We start from the raw sequence: 16481 nt of genomic DNA on the forward strand, positions 1-16481 counted from the left end.
AACAGAAAAGATACAAACTGAGAACGTTACACGAGCAACAGATTGCAGAGGCATTCGTTATGTTACATACGGTAAAGTGATAATTGTGAGCAACCAAGAATACATGAGGTAGTAAAAATTGTGAGAAACCAAAAATACATGAGGTAGACAAGGTAATTGTGACACTTGTGAGCAAACAAAATACATGAGGTAGTAAAAATGTGGGCTACCAAAAATACATGAGGTAGTAAAAAGTGCTCAGGAGGGAAAAGTGACAAGTGTGCAGGCTACAAGAGAAAATAGAGTATAATTTGTGGTATAATACTGCAGTATATGTTACACACTCAAGCACAAGAACAAACGATTACGTAGGCAAAAGTAGCACTTGTGCAAGTATCAAAGGTAAAAAACCTGTGAGAGGAAGCAACCGTGTGTTACAGGGGCAAAGTGGTGAGTGCAAGTTGCAAGAGGGTACCAAACACAAGTACATGGATAATACTGCAATAAAAGGCAAACACTCTAACCGCAAGAACACACTGGGAAGGCACTTCCATGGACATGAGAAGTAGAAATTATCAGTAGTGGGAGATCTTCCTACAGACAGAAGAGAGTTACTTTTGGAGGTGTCTCTGGAGGAGGAGAGCTTTGAGGTCCCTTTTAAAGGCCTGGAGGATGCCCCCACTGCGCGTGCGCGGAAACAAGATACTAATCACCGGCGCCTGTTTGAAACAGCAGCATATTTCAGGGAAACGGAGACAGTTCGTAGGCAAGACTCGACAACACTAACATGTTGGGAAACGAAGCATGTTCACATACAAGACACGACTCAGGCGCTCACACAAAAGACATGAGGACACCTCCTAGTAGTGTCTGTACTCTGCGCATGCGCACGCCAAGGATCTTTTTCATGTTCCCGGGCCCGCTAAACACATGCGCACTAGACTCACATGGGAGTCATTTTCTCTATACGGTTTTTAAGTTACCGTTTACAGTATCTGTGCTCTGAGCATGCGCAATACTAGGAGTGTCTCTAAGCTCAAGCGATAGTAAGGAGTCAGTGTACTGAGCATGCGCAGTCAGTGTTTGCAGATCCGCGTGTACAAGGGCATACGCAGCAGTCGGTGTCTGTGCTGTGAGCGTGCGCAGTGTGAGTGTCAGTCACGCGGCCGTTGGTGTCTGTACTCTGAGCATGCGCGGTGTCCTCTCGGAGGCAGCCGCCCGGGTCTCGCCTCGTGCACGCTTCCGGTCGTCGGTGTCCGTCGGAGGAGCGGCCCCGCCCCGCCCCGCTCTTCGTGCCCAGCGCGCCCTTCACCCGGGCCTGGTGCCAGGCGGACTGCTGTGGAGAGGTACAGACCGGGAAGAGGCTTGGAGGAGAGCCTGGGGAGGGGCCCCGGGTTCGAGCCCCCCCCCCCCCCCAGAGCCCCCCTCGCCTCGTTATTGTGTCTTTCGTTTCTTGTCTCCGCTGACGGGCGCCGGCCTGGTGTGTCACTGAGTCTGACCCAGAGCTGCGCCCTGGGCAGGAAGGCATGTGGCCCCCCCTCGCTGCTGGGGAATAACATGAGGCAGCGGAGCAGGGGCCCCACTGTGGCCAGAGTCCAGCCCCGGCTGGAGGCATTGGAGCGGGGCCCGGCCTCTGAGCACCCCCAGAGCTCCTCTCTGCACCCCCCCCCGACACTCAGTCGAGCCTCAGCACCCCTGTGCACCCCCAGAGCTCCTCTCTGCACCCCCCACTCTCAGCCTGGCCTCTGCACCCCCACTCTCAGCCTGGCCTCTGAGCACCCCCTGAACTCCTCTCTGCAACCCCCACACTCAGCCTAGCCACTGAGCGCATCTCTGCACCCTCAGAGCTCCTCTATGCACCCCCACTCTCAGCCTGGCCTCTGAGCACCCCCTGAACTCCTCTCTGCAACCCCCACACTCAGCCTAGCCACTGAGCGCCTCTCTGCACCCTCAGAGCTCCTCTATGCACCCCCACTCTCAGCCTGGCCTCTGAGCACCCCCTGAACTCCTCTCTGCAACCCCCACACTCAGCCTAGCCACTGAGCGCCTCTCTGCACCCTCAGAGCTCCTCTATGCACCCCCACTCTCAGCCTGGCCTCTGAGCACCCCTGAACTCCTCTCTGCAGCCCCCACACTCAGCCTAGCCACTGAGCGCCTCTCTGCACCCCCAGAGCTCCTCTCTGCACCCCCACACTCAGCCTGGCCTCTGAGCACCCCAGAGCTCCTCTCTACACCCCAACACTCAGCCTGGCCTCTGAGCACCCCTCTGCACCCCCAGAGCTCCTCTCTACACCCCAACACTCAGCCTGGCCTCTGAGCACCCCTCTGCACCCCCAGAGCTCCTCTATACACCCCAACACTCAGCCTGGCCTCTGAGCACCCCTCTGCACCCCCCAGAGCTACTCTCTGCACCCACACACTCAGCCTGGCCTCTGAGCACCCCTCTGCACCCCCAGAGCTCCTCTCTACACCCCAACACTCAGCCTGGCCTCTGAGCACCCATCTCTACGCCCACTTGAGTGTGTTGTTGTCCTTTGTGCACTAGCTTTTCAATTTCCTGCACCAGAACATTACTCTCACATAAGTTGTTTGTTTATGTGAGAGTTACTGATACAGACCAGTGCTGCTATGTTTGTTTTTTCCCCCATGTGCATCTTTAGAAAATCGTGCTTGCTCTCTTTTTATGGTGAGCGTTATTGCCCCTGTCAACTCGTCGCAAATTTTTATATATTTTTAAAGTTTTTTGGTTATTTTTCTCTGATTATATTTTCCTCAAATCTGTGTTGTGTTATTCTGCTCTTGCTTTCCTATTGTTTGTGCATCAAGTGTGTTTCCTTACTGGTTTATCCGTTAATGTTGCTCCTTTGAGAGCATTCCCTCCCTCGCCTTCCTTCTTGGTGACAGTGTAGGACTAGAAGTAATGCCATTATCAGTAAGTAATGGACGCATTTCCTATTAGCCTTTCTGTTGTTGGCCATACCCAGTCATGAATGCCCGCCCTCATAAAAACTCTTGCCCACTGCAGGTGTTTTTTCTTTCCTTGGCCTCGCAACTCAAGGCTGCTCCCATTTATGGGGGCCCATGTTCAAGGCTGCTCCCATTTATGGGACCCATGTTAATGTGGGAGTTTCTTCTGCATCCTCTTAACTCTAGGATGTGACCACTTGAGTGTGTTACTCTCTTTTGTGCACTTGCTCTTCAACTTCCTGCAACAGACCTGCACTATCACATTAGTTGTTTTTATGTGAGCGTTACTGAGGTAGACCGAGGCTGCAACGTTTGAACGTACAATGCAACTAGCTCCCAGCAGGGCTGGAGTTGCACATTTTTGTGCCTGGATGTTGTGGGTTGAGGTGTGGCCTTGTTACAATGCTCTACCACCGTCGGATTGTGAGGCATCTAACAGAGCATAGTAACCTTTCTTTGTGCCCAATATGCCACCTTCTCCATCCCAAGCCTCTCCCTTTTTAGGTTTCGCCTATTATCATTCGCTTGTGAATGTAATAGGTGAAAATTCAAGTGCTCGATCGACTAGTCAAACCACTGCAGTTTCTTCACAGTGCATGTGAGTCACCACGAGAATCGCGTGACCAAAAGCCTCTCGTGAACCAGCCCAGCCTCCCTCACTCAGCTTCTCCCAGCCATATGGTCGTTCGAGTTGCCCACCCCCTCCCTCTCCAGCGCCTGCCTTCCGTGACTCGCATTAGATCATCAGAGGCAGCCCACCTACTCCCTCTCCAGCGCCTGCCTTCTCTCTCGCATCCCCTCACTGGCCCGTTTGTTACTTGTTTGGAAGGATAGTCATATGGGAAGGGCTGCCTGCCGTTTGCGGTTAAGGTATACAAGGGTTTAACACGTATTTTGTCGTCTGAAGCATTTTTTCACCAATGTCCTCTTAGTTGCAACACACATCCTGCTATCACCGAGTCCGCAGCAGGCTGTGTTCTCCCAGGATGAAACCGAAATAAGACACCCCAGACAAGCCACCCATTGTCATAAGCAAACACAGCCTCGGTCTTTGCAGGCACAAAACAAGGGCCGTTTGCGAAACAGGGCTGTTCCTTTGTAGAGCTGCCAGGGCTCCCCTACACAACACATTCCCGCTAAGCCACAGGAAGGAGAGGACGCCGCTGACAGAGGCCTGACAGGCAAGGCTTTTGGAAAATAAAGATTCCCTCTTCTAGCCTGAGTGTTGGAAGATATGATGCTCTGGTTACTATGCTCACTGGTAATTTGTATTACGCTGAACTTAGAATCCGACCCATTCAGGCACATAATAATATGGACATCAAGTGACTCGGGACAATGTCAGCCTCTTCCTCCCAAGCATTTGCAATGCAATAGGTCTCGCATTTACGAGAGTTTGAGCTATTGACATTGTAAATGACAATGCCCTTTATTTATGTGTTGTTTTTAAAACAGATAAATGAAAGGCATTGTCATTTACGATGCCAATAGCTTAAACATTCGCAAATGTGATACCTTTTGCATTGCATCTGCGTTTGGCACCCGCGCTATAAAGATATAAGAGATTTTTGTAAATGACATTTTATATTTATATATCGTTATTGGCATTGTCAATAACAATATATAAATATAAAATGTCATTTACAAAACCAATAGCTCCAACTTTCCAAATGCGAAACCTATTGGCAACGCGAGTGCTTGTTCTATCCTTCTCTCACTTCGAGCTACCTCGCTCGCCTTAATCCCTATCTCATTTATTCTTTGATGCGCAGTCCCTTTTCTTCAGATGCAGGGGTGTCCGTGCTTACAGAGTTTTATCGTGATTCACTGTCTTTCAGCACTGGTAGTTCAGTGCTCTGTCACGTTATACTGCTTAATAGTGTCAGATGATTCCATTTAGTTTTAGATGCTCTTGGATGAGTGAAGTTGATCAGTAAAGTTGCACTCTTGAAGGTTTAGGAACTTTGGTGCACTGGACATTAGACATAAAGCAATAAAAAGCAGTGCCCGACCAGATCTGTATTTTGTTGAAAAAAGAGATCTTTATTAACATGATCTGTAAGCCAAATAGTAAAAATAACAGATGCCAAAGAAAACCTGAACGTACTTTTATCTTCAGGGGCCAATAGACGGCCCTAAATGTAATTCGAGGGTTTGCATGTGGAGGCACAATGACAAAGTAACGTTGAATCGTCCAGCCTATGCTAAGTGTGCAGAAAGGCTGATCAATTAATAGTCTCTGCAGAGTTCCTGCAGTCCCTGGCTGTTTACAAAAAAGCATTCATAACCTCAATCGTTCTTGTGGGACTAAGGCTATAGTGTCAATGTTTTTTTTCAAGGCACATGCGTCATTGAATGTATCCCTATTACCATTGAGATTCTACATCAGGTTCTGTAAGGAGCACAGATCAGAAGGGAATTGTGACATTAGATACAGACAAGTTCCTACATAGAATAGGATGTTTCCCACCCAATTAGAAAGAGTGAATGCTTAAGAGGGTATGTTGCATCCACTGGGCGTTGTCTAGCACACCACAGAGACACAGACTCAGACGTCCAAGTATCTGACCATAGGAGGCAGCTGTAGATGCAAACAGAACTTATTGACAGAAGTGAGCTCACCAAACAGACGTTATCCTCTTGGCGTCCATTGGAGGACGAAACACACACTATTTAAATGAGGGTCTAAGGGCTAATTTAATGACTCTGTACTGGACACATGCCCCCAAAAACAGAACTAATTACAACAAAAGGTATCCATGAGTCACAACCATGTTTTTGTTCTTAGACTGACCACCATACGACCAACAGATTAAATTGTGAGTTAAATACAGTTGTATGTAAACACCATTCAAACACTCATACATATAACATGCAATCAAGGTAGGAATTTTTCCAATCAGTTGTCGTTCTGTACCACCACTATTACATCATTTGGGTTCTCCTTACCCAGGAGTTAGTATGAAAGCAGTCACACTAGTTGGAGAGTGAGGACTGTGTGAGTAAGGAGACTGATGTTAGTTTTTTACTCGGTGGTGTCAGTATGGTGTTGGTGTGATATTTACAACTGAAAAAAAGCAGTGCAAGTGAAAGTGAGTGAAGTGAGTAAAATTAGGTTGGAACTGAGTAGAATAGGTATTTTTAATGTTTTCTCTCAGACCCTCAAGTTTAAAAACAAGTGAAAAGTGAAAGAAAGTAGATTTAACATAATATCTACTCAGCAAGTGGTCAAGTCACTTGCTGAGTAGATATTATGTTAAATCTACTTTCTTTCACTGTTGTCTCAGATGTGTCCTCGTGAGCGCACTTTTGCTGCTGGCTGCTTGCTGTGTGTGCGCTGTTTACAAAACAGTGTGGGTCAGAAAGTGGCGTCATGCTATGCTAGGCAGACAGACACTCGCGTACACACACCCTCCATCCCCCCCTCCCCCCACCACCACCAACCAGTCATTGGTCTCTTTTAACACACACACACGCATACATACACACGCATACACACACGCGCACACAGACACACGCGCGCACACATCCCCCTCACACCCCACTCACCAGGTTCTTGTCGTGTGTCCCTCGGCAGCCAGTGGGTCTTTCCGGTTAACAGGCGGGGGCTCTCCACGAGCAAGGGAGCCCCGCTAGCTGAGACGGAAATCTTCCGGCGGGCACAGGAGCGCGGGGTAGGCTCCAGTCTGCTTCCTGTATTTGTCCGGCCCGCCCCAACAAAGGTTGCCTGGCTTCCTGTTGAAGCCGGGCTAGGGCGGTGAGTTTGAAGGGTTCAGCATTCTGTTGTAGTTTATTTATTGTATTGCTTTGGATTATGCTTTTAATAGAACCTTTTATGAATTTATTTATCCAAAATAAACTTTGATTTGTTGACCGATTAAAACCAAATAATGTCTACTGTGCAAAGCCCTGAATGCAATAAACACCAGTACACTGGTCTATGGCTGAAGAAAATTAGCATATCTCACCTCATCAGCAGTTTGGCAGCTTCTTCTGAGGTAGCCGGGTCCAGCCCGCTGCTTCTGGGAAAAGAAGCCACACAGTCCAACGCAGAAGACCAGAGCGTGCCGATAAAAGAGGGGTCAAGCAGGAATAGAGAGCCGCCATTAAAAGGCGGGAGTTCCCATGCCTCAACCATTAAGCGGGGAGTCCGGAAAGCTGTTCTTCAAATGTCGGGTTTAGAGTTGGTGTCTTCCCAGGCTGCTCCTTTGTGTAGTGAAGGTTAGGAGCAGGGAGCCTGCTTTTTTAAATGAGAACAGAAGCAGCAACCACTTCCCAGTATATTGGAGCCGTGTGGAGCGGGATTTAGGGCGGGCCGGAATAACAGGCGTGGAGGCCGTATGAAGTGCGCTATGATTAGCGAAAACTTTATTGTTCACATAAACGAAACATAGGTCGTGGAATGAAAAGGGTCCGGTGTCGTAGAGATGAGGTATCCGAGGTCCGGGAGGGTTCCGTGGGGATGGTTACGGCTGGGCTGTGGTCGTCTTTTCGTCGTCGGGTAGAAGTGGTGCGTCCCTCGGAGGAAAAAGAGAACGGAAACAGGGCGGTTAGTTCAGAGGTCACAAAACTTCTCTCAGTTCTATCACCAGCACCTGGGTCGTGAATGGAAGGGATTGGAAAGGACGTGATGGGGTTGGGGTTGCGGGAAGAGGTGAAAGGGTAGGGGTGAGCATAGGCGTGAACGAGACGGGAAATAGTGCGAAGTACTATACAGAGTCGGTGCACGTTTATACAGTGAAAAGTGCTTCAGGGCGCTATTTACACTATGTACACCTCTACCAGTGGAAATAGGGGAAAATGGTAACGAGTTACTCACATGCCCCGCCGTAACTCTCCTGTGAGTTACGGCCGCTCTCCAGCCACCTCCTGAGGACGCCACCAGTCCTCACACCAAACGTCTTCCTCGTCTGCTTCTTCGTTCCGGTCCTTCGGTCTTTCTGCTGCTGGTTCTCCGGGGTCTGCTAACTCCTGCCACGAGCTCGCTGTTGGGAACCCCGAGTCGTTTGGATCGCCGGCTTTTCTACTCTCTTGCCTGTATCCGGTCGAAGAACTTCCGGGGTTAGGCGGGTTCACTTCCGGTCCTTCGCTAGGGACCCAACTTCCGGGGTCATGGAGGGACGTTTCCAATCTGTCCCGATTCGGAGTTATCGGTGGAGCCTGTGGGAAGACAGAGAGACGAGTAGTTCCGGAGGGGTAAGAGTCCATAGCGTTCCGTTGTGCCCCCGATGTAGGGACCAACCCTTCACATTCCCTTCCCCTAGGAGTGTTTCTTGTAGGGCTGGTAGGTGGCGGATATCGGGACAAATAGTCTGCGTTGCCCTGTTCCAGGCCTTTCCGATGTAGTGTTCGGAAACGAAAAGGCTGGAGGGAAAGAAACCAACGAAGCACTCGGTCATTGTGTCCTCTATTGCGAGCCATCCATTCAAGGGGAGCGTGATCAGTATACAAAATGAATTCTCTACCGTCAAGGTAGTAGCGAAGGCTTTCCACGGCCCACTTGATAGCGAGTGCTTCTTTTTCGACAACGGAGTAGTTGATTTCTCTGGGAAATAGCTTTCTGCTAAGATACAGAATGGGTTTCTCCGCACCTTCCGAATCCTTTTGGGACAGAACAGCCCCTAAACCTTGGTCCGATGCATCAGTTTGCAAAATAAAAGGCTGACTATAGTCGGGGCTCATCAATACAGGCTCAGAAGTCAAAGCATTCTTTAGAACATTGAAGGCTTGCTGAAGTACAGGAGATGGTTGTTGGAGGATTTCTTCTGTTTTTGCAGTCTTTTTGAGGAGGTCTGTAAGGGGAGCTGCTACTTGGGAAAAGTTGGGGATAAACCTCCTGTAATAGCCCAACATACCCAAGAAGGCACGGAGATCTTTTCGGGTTTTTGGAAATGGTATAGCCTGTATTGTTTTGACTTTGCTCTCTTGGGGCCGAATATGTCCTTCACCCAACAAATAACCAAGATATTTAACACTTTGTGCTGCTAATGTGGTTTTGGCTGGGTTAATGGTAAACCCGTACTTGCCCAAAGAGGAGACCACTGAATACAAGTGAGAAAGGTGTTGCTCCCAAGTGTCACTATAAATGACAATGTCATCAAGATAGGCGCCCGCATACGAAACATGGGGACGTAGGACTTGATTCATGGCCCTTTGAAAGGTCGCCGGGGCGCCGTGTAAGCCGAAGGGCATTACTTTGAACTGAAACAGGCCTTCAGGGGTGGAGAAGGCGGTCTTGTGCTTGTCCTCAGCTTTCAGTGGGATCTGCCAATAGCCTTTGCAGAGGTCAGAGAGTGCTAATGTACTTTGCTTTGCCTATACGCTCAATCATCTCGTCCACACGGGGAAGAGGATAGGAATTAAAGGCGGAGATCTTATTCACCTCCCGGAAATCAATGCAAAATCGTGTAGAACCATCGGGTTTAGGGACCAAAACAATGGGCGAATTCCAGCTACTACTCGATGGTTCAATGATATTCATTTTAAGCATTTGATTCGTTTCTTCTTTGATAACAGCCCTACGGGCTTCTGGAATACGGTACGGTCGTTGCCGGACCGTTTCCCCTGGCTCGGTGTGAATGGCGTGTTCCACCACAGTGGTATGCCCCGGCAGGGTTGAAAAGACTGCTTGTAGGGGTACAAGTGAATGACAAAGTTCCCGTTTTTGGTGTTCCGTCAACCCAGTATCGAAACAACCTTCAAACAGGAAGGGTTCGTGGCCCGCTAAAACAGGGCGTGGTCCCTCCCACTTTTTTAGGAGGTTGATGTGATAGATTTGATTGGTTCCCCTGGTGGCATCTATTTCCACCTCGTAAGTGACTGGAGTCACTTGTCTCAGTACCGTAAACGGACCCTGCCACTGACCTAATAGCTTATGTTCTGAAGAGGGAATTAGTAGGAGTACCTGGTCTCCTGGGACAAACGTTCTGGGTTTGGTCCCCTTATCGTACTGGGTTTTCTGAGTGGACTGTGCGGCTACAAGATTCTGTTTGACAATTTCACGGATCTCACCCAAATGAGTCTTTAAATTTTCAATGTATTCTGGAAGAGGGCGGGTCCGATCCGGCTCGGCTTCCCAAGCTTCACGAGCCATGTCCAATAGCGTTCGGGGCGCCCTGCCATACAAGAGTTCATATGGGGAGTATCCTGTACTACTTTGTACTTTACAGCGAATAGCGAAAAGAGCAAGGGGCAGCATTTCCTCCCATCGTTTACTCTCTAAGCCCAACAGTTTTTTTAGAGTGGTTTTTAAGGTGGCATTATAACGCTCGACTAAACCGTCGGTTTGTGGATGGTAAGCCGACGTTCTTATCTGCTTGATTCCCAAGGTAGAACAGACCTGGCGCATTAGCGAGGAAACAAAGGGGGTGCCCTGGTCGGTTAAAATCTCTCGGGGAAAACCTACTCTAGAAAAAATGGCAATAAGGGCTTTGGCTATATTCTGTGTTGTGGGTTGTCTGAGGGGAACTGCTTCGGGAAAGCGAGTGGCGTAGTCCACTAGCACTAGAGCGTACCTGTACCCACTTTTGGACGGCAACAGGGGTCCTATAAGATCCATTCCCACTCTAGAGAAAGGAACATCAATCAATGGTAGGGGTTGGAGAGGAACTCTTGGGGGTCGATACCGACTAGTCTTTTGGCATACCGGGCATTCTCTACAGTATCTTTTAATGTCGGCATACACTCCAGGCCAATAAAACTTCTCTAGAATAGCTTCCCCCGTTTTCTCGTCACTAAAGTGCCCTCCCAGTAAATGACTATGGGCCAAAAAGAGTACCTTCTCTCTAAATAGTCCTGGAATGATTAACTGGGCATTTTTCTGAGGACCCCCTTTTCTATACAGCAGTCCATTCTTTATGAAAAAATAAGGACCTACTTGTAATGGATCCTCGTTGGGAAGAGCCCGACCCCATGCATCTTGGAGAACCGGATCTTCCTGTTGAGCGGCCCGGAATTCTCTGTCGGTCTCCCAGGGATGAGTTTCCGGTTGTGCAGGACAAGCCAAGGAATATTCCCTTCTCTCTTTTTTCTTTTGGGTTTTGGACTTCAAAGGTTTTCCTGACTGTTCGATAGCAGGGGAGACTCCGGAAAAAGGTGCTTCAGCCCACCACTTCTTTAGGGAGTCCGTGGTATCCTGTAACAGGTGAGGCAGACCACTATAATCACTGCCTAATATCGTTTCCTCAGGAAGATTTGGAACCAGACCAACAGTTAAAGAGCTACCACTAGTACTGGGGTGTTGTACATATACTTTGGCGGTTGGATAGCATTTCGTGTCTCCGTGGACACACTTGATGGCTACAGTTCCTGTCACCGGTTCCGGGGAGTGGGGGAGGTCTTGAGGTCTTAATACGCTATGTCTGCATCCTGTATCAGCAAGTGCCATCATTTTGTGTCCATTGATTTGTACAGGACAATGAAAGGGCGGGGGAGCGGAATCAGCACTGAGACACACATAGTTTTTAGCCACACCTATTTCCATCGGCTCTTCTTTTTGGGGGCATATACGAGCAATATGACCATACCCTCCACAATGATAACACTGTGGACCGGGAGGTGGCGCTCTTGGCATCACGGGATATGGCATTGGAGGTATCGTCTCCGGTTTACGAACTACAGGTGAAGGTCTTGGTGGCCGTACATGGTTGCCATGACTCGGCCTGGCAGGATGTTCTTCTTTTGCTCGTTGAGATTCTTGTGCTCGGTTGTACGCACTAGCAATTTCGACTGCGGTGTCCAGAGTAAGCCGGGCGTGTTGCCGAACCCACTTTTGGGTAGCAGGGTGTAGGGAGGTAAGGAACTGTTCCAAATAAATTTTGGCCATTATCTCATCTTTACTGGACGTGGCTGGTTTTAGCCACCGGTTAGCCAAATCTTTTATTCGGAAAGACAACGCCCGGGGATTTTCTTGTGGACCTTCCTTAGCTTGACGAAGACGAAGTCTATACGTCTCATCGTCAATTCCAAGCCGTTCTAGTATACAAGTCTTAATATCGTCATATGGGGTCGCACCCTGAATGTTTACCTGTTGATACGCAGCTTGTAACTCCCCAGTGAGCAGGGGACCAAGGTAATGACCCCACCGGTCAGCGGGCCATGCGGCGACCTGAGCCAAGCGTTCAAAGTTTGTGAAGAAGAAGTCTGGGTCTTCTCCAGCTACGTATTTCTGTAGTACAACAGAGGGAAGAGAGGCTAGTGGTTTTTGTTGGCCCATGACTGTTGCAAGTTTTTCAAGAGTCTTATCCTGAGCAGTACCCTGGCCTTTTAGAACATCATACAATTGTCCTCGGTCATCTTCAGCGGTTTTCAGGAATTGTTCCATCAGTTTTCCTAGGTGTTCCTGGCCCTCCGCCAGTTGTTTGACCGCGGCCTCCATGCTTCCGGACGATCCCACTTCTGACACCAACTGTGGAGCGGGATTTAGGGCGGGCCGGAATAACAGGCGTGGAGGCCGTATGAAGTGCGCTATGATTAGCGAAAACTTTATTGTTCACATAAACGAAACATAGGTCGTGGAATGAAAAGGGTCCGGTGTCGTAGAGATGAGGTATCCGAGGTCCGGGAGGGTTCCGTGGGGATGGTTACGGCTGGGCTGTGGTCGTCTTTTCGTCGTCGGGTAGAAGTGGTGCGTCCCTCGGAGGAAAAAGAGAACGGAAACAGGGCGGTTAGTTCAGAGGTCACAAAACTTCTCTCAGTTCTATCACCAGCACCTGGGTCGTGAATGGAAGGGATTGGAAAGGACGTGATGGGGTTGGGGTTGCGGGAAGAGGTGAAAGGGTAGGGGTGAGCATAGGCGTGAACGAGACGGGAAATAGTGCGAAGTACTATACAGAGTCGGTGCACGTTTATACAGTGAAAAGTGCTTCAGGGCGCTATTTACACTATGTACACCTCTACCAGTGGAAATAGGGGAAAATGGTAACGAGTTACTCACATGCCCCGCCGTAACTCTCCTGTGAGTTACGGCCGCTCTCCAGCCACCTCCTGAGGACGCCACCAGTCCTCACACCAAACGTCTTTCTGCTGCTGGTTCTCCGGGGTCTGCTAACTCCTGCCACGAGCTCGCTGTTGGGAACCCCGAGTCGTTTGGATCGCCGGCTTTTCTACTCTCTTGCCTGTATCCGGTCGAAGAACTTCCGGGGTTAGGCGGGTTCACTTCCGGTCCTTCGCTAGGGACCCAACTTCCGGGGTCATGGAGGGACGTTTCCAATCTGTCCCGATTCGGAGTTATCGGTGGAGCCTGTGGGAAGACAGAGAGACGAGTAGTTCCGGAGGGGTAAGAGTCCATAGCGTTCCGTTGTGCCCCCGATGTAGGGACCAACCCTTCACAAGCCGTCATAATGGGAATCATCTGTAGCCTTTTAAAGGGAGGAGTTTCTCTACAAAATGCATTCTCTACAAAATGCATGGTGGAAAGGGCAACAGGAAATGTTCGTTTGTGTGTGCTGCAATCAGTGAATTAGAGAGCACGAAAAATCGATAAGTGGAATGCTAGAATTATTCTCTGCCACTGTAAATCACTCGGGCGGCATTCCAGTCAATCCTTTTTTCAATGAATAACGTTAATTTAGACTTTATCAACTAAGCGATGCAGGTGTGATGGCCTCATACCTGAAAAATCTCCCAGCAAACCTCAATTTGTCTCCTAACTATTATATGCCAGTACTGCTACACACATTGTTTTACTTGAACAAATCAACCATGGGTACCAGAATTATTTACTAAATATGTTGTGGAAAAGATATCCAATTTTAGCAAATGTAATTAGAGGACCATGGCATGGAGCAAATATTTTACATTATGTGTAAAACTTCCATAAAATAGGCTTTCTGGTTTCAGCAGATATTGCACTCTCTCATAGCCTCCAGCATAAGTTTTCTCACATTGCCTCACAGGGCAATCCAGAGATTGTGCCTTTGATTGTTGCCCAGTGAGGCAAAATGTGGAATCTCGTGTGGTAGTCTGCCAGAATTTTTGAGCCTGCTGTTGGTGTCTTTAACATCACATGCTTCAGCGGTGGAGGGTCTTGGGACTGAACCTTTTACTTGTGATGCTTTATTCACTCAATCGAGGTCTGGAACGCCTGCTGTTATGAATTATTTCACGGAGAACGCGGTGCAAGTTTTTGCAGAAACGTTGGAAGCTTTGCATTTAATGTTCTACTTAATATTACCTTCTCTAGCAAAAGAATTACATGACTGACACTATTTTAGAAGGTGGGTTAATAATATTAAAAACAAGCATTTACAATGCAACGGTCTCGCCTTTGCCAAAGTTAGAGCTATTGGTATTGTAAATGCCAACATTTTTATTTATGTGTCTATCTATCGCATCACCAGAGCATCACTCAGCACCACCACAGCATCACTATGGGGCACCACAACATCACTATGCGCTACCACAGCATCACTCGTCGTCACCACAGCATCACTCGTCACCACAGCATCACTCGTCACCACAGCATCACTCGTCATCACCACAGCATCACTCGTCATCACCACAGCATCACTCTTCACCACAGCATCACTCGTCATCACCACAGCATCACTCGTCGCCACCACAGCATCACTCGTCGCCACCACAGCATCAATCTGTGCAACAATTCAACAACAACTGGTTCAAATATGTTCTCGAAATGTTTCAAGCTTTATTTCAAATGTCACAAAAAAATGTGAATATTTCACTTCTGTTCTTGGATTTTCGTCACAATAAAATACACTGAGCATAATCTTCACAAAAGTTATTTACAAAAGTTTAAGCTATTGCCATTGTAAATTAAAATAACTTTTATTTAAGTATTATTTAAAAAAAAACAAAAGCAATTGTTATTTGTAATATCAATACATCTAAGTCACGTAAATACAACACATATTGCATTACAAAGGCTATAGGTGTCACATTTGCGAAAGGTAAACTATTGGCATTGTAAATGACAAAGCTATTAATTTAGCTATTTTCAAAACCAGCACATAAATACAAAATGTGACATTTACAATACCAATAACTCAAACTTTCCTAATGCGAGACCTATTGCATTGCAAATGCTTGTTCTGTCTCTTTCCTGCAGTTACTACCTCTCTCCTGTACCGGTTATTAGAAACTGATCATATTTCACCTCGAGGGTTAGTAGACTCATTGCCATTGTGCTGTGAAAAGGACTTTTCCATATAAATAACTTCAGTCTTCCAATCACACTGTCTCCCCATGCATGGCCTGTTGAGTTGGCAGTAGCCATTTCCAGTAAGAATAGAGGTATACTTGGGTGTTGCCTCCAGTCTAATAGAGTCTAAAACTAGGGAACTATTAGCGGAAGTAATATCAGAATTTGGCCCCTCGTCTGACTTTCTCCTACCTCCTTCTCTTCTCTCTTTTCTTTATTATCCTTGCGTTCTTCCTATCTCCTTGCCTTCTTCATAACTTTAGCACCACAATTCTCCTACCTAACCTGAACATGAAAGACCACTTCAACGCCTCAGCAATAAGTGCCTCCTACACGCTAAAACACCTTAAAAACAAAAAAAATTTAGTCCTCTAGAAGACCGTAACACGCTGTTTACACAATCCCGGTTAACCCCTTCTGTGCTGATGACGAGCCCAGGCTCGTCATGCAGCACGGTGCTCGTGACGAGCCTGGGCTCGTCATGAGCCGTGGAACGCTCACACGCAGGGATAATTCCCCCGCTGTGCTGAACGTTTCATTGCGCGGGCGGGCTCATGACGAGCCCAGGCTCGTCACCAGCACAAGAGCACCGTGCTTCATGACAAGCCTGGGCTCGTCATATGCATCTTGTGTATTTTTTGTAGCCACTACTACGGTATTTCGTAGAGATTCAAAAACACTGTTATCAGTATTAAGTCTGCTCATGATGTTGTTGTCAATTTGAGTACAAACACCCTAGGCAGTCAATATACTTCAATCAATGGCTATTTATAACAACAACATATTCAAATGGGAACTCAGTGCACATAATACCTATATTAAAACCATATATACATTTTATTTAATTTAAAGTACAAAATATATATCTAAAATAGTACAAAAGATGCAACATGATTTCAATGAATAACGCAAGAATACATTACACAACTGATAGACAAACATTTATACAAAACATTGTATGGTGACACAAACTTAATTACATATAGTTAGAAAAGGTGGTGGCAGTGACAGATCTTCTGAACGCTCTTTTCGAAGCTAAAAAGCACCTTCATCAGGAGAGCCACGTTTTTTTCCTTTCTATATAATCAAGAATTCACTGATACAATGTTGAGAGTAGATGCAAATATTAAAATGACGTTTAAACTGAATGATGGACCCATACGGGGGACAATTACCACCGAATCCGGGGTGGTGGAGCTCTAAAATGGTTCACTCGGTAAAGTGCTGAATGTGACTTCCAGATATGGAAAAAAAGATTTAGAAGTTGAGTCCCGGTGTCAGCTCTCTTGATACTCCGAGCCCGATCGTGGTAGGAGTAAATGAGCTAGCTAGTTTTCACCAGGAGACTTGTTAGGAAATACAGCTTCCAGCTGGT

The 16481-nt window shown here is 47.6% G+C and overlaps 1 protein-coding gene across 2 annotated transcripts in view; it reads left to right on the forward strand.

The window, feature by feature from the left end:
* Positions 1–1159: 1159 nt before the first annotated feature.
* The window catches only part of LOC147662022 (uncharacterized), a 50615-nt gene continuing 35293 nt past the window's right edge, over positions 1160–16481 (forward strand). Inside the window, exon 1 of one of the 2 annotated variants that reach the window (XM_086951178.1) lies at positions 1160–1325. The gene's annotated coding sequence lies outside the window, so the exon portion shown is untranslated. The remainder of the gene's footprint in view (positions 1326–16481) is intronic. The other variant, XM_086951177.1, reaches the window with a different exon arrangement.

The sequence above is a fragment of the Lissotriton vulgaris genome, unplaced genomic scaffold, assembly GCF_964263255.1.
Source record: "Lissotriton vulgaris unplaced genomic scaffold, aLisVul1.2 SCAFFOLD_781, whole genome shotgun sequence".
NCBI lineage: Eukaryota > Metazoa > Chordata > Amphibia > Caudata > Salamandridae > Lissotriton > Lissotriton vulgaris.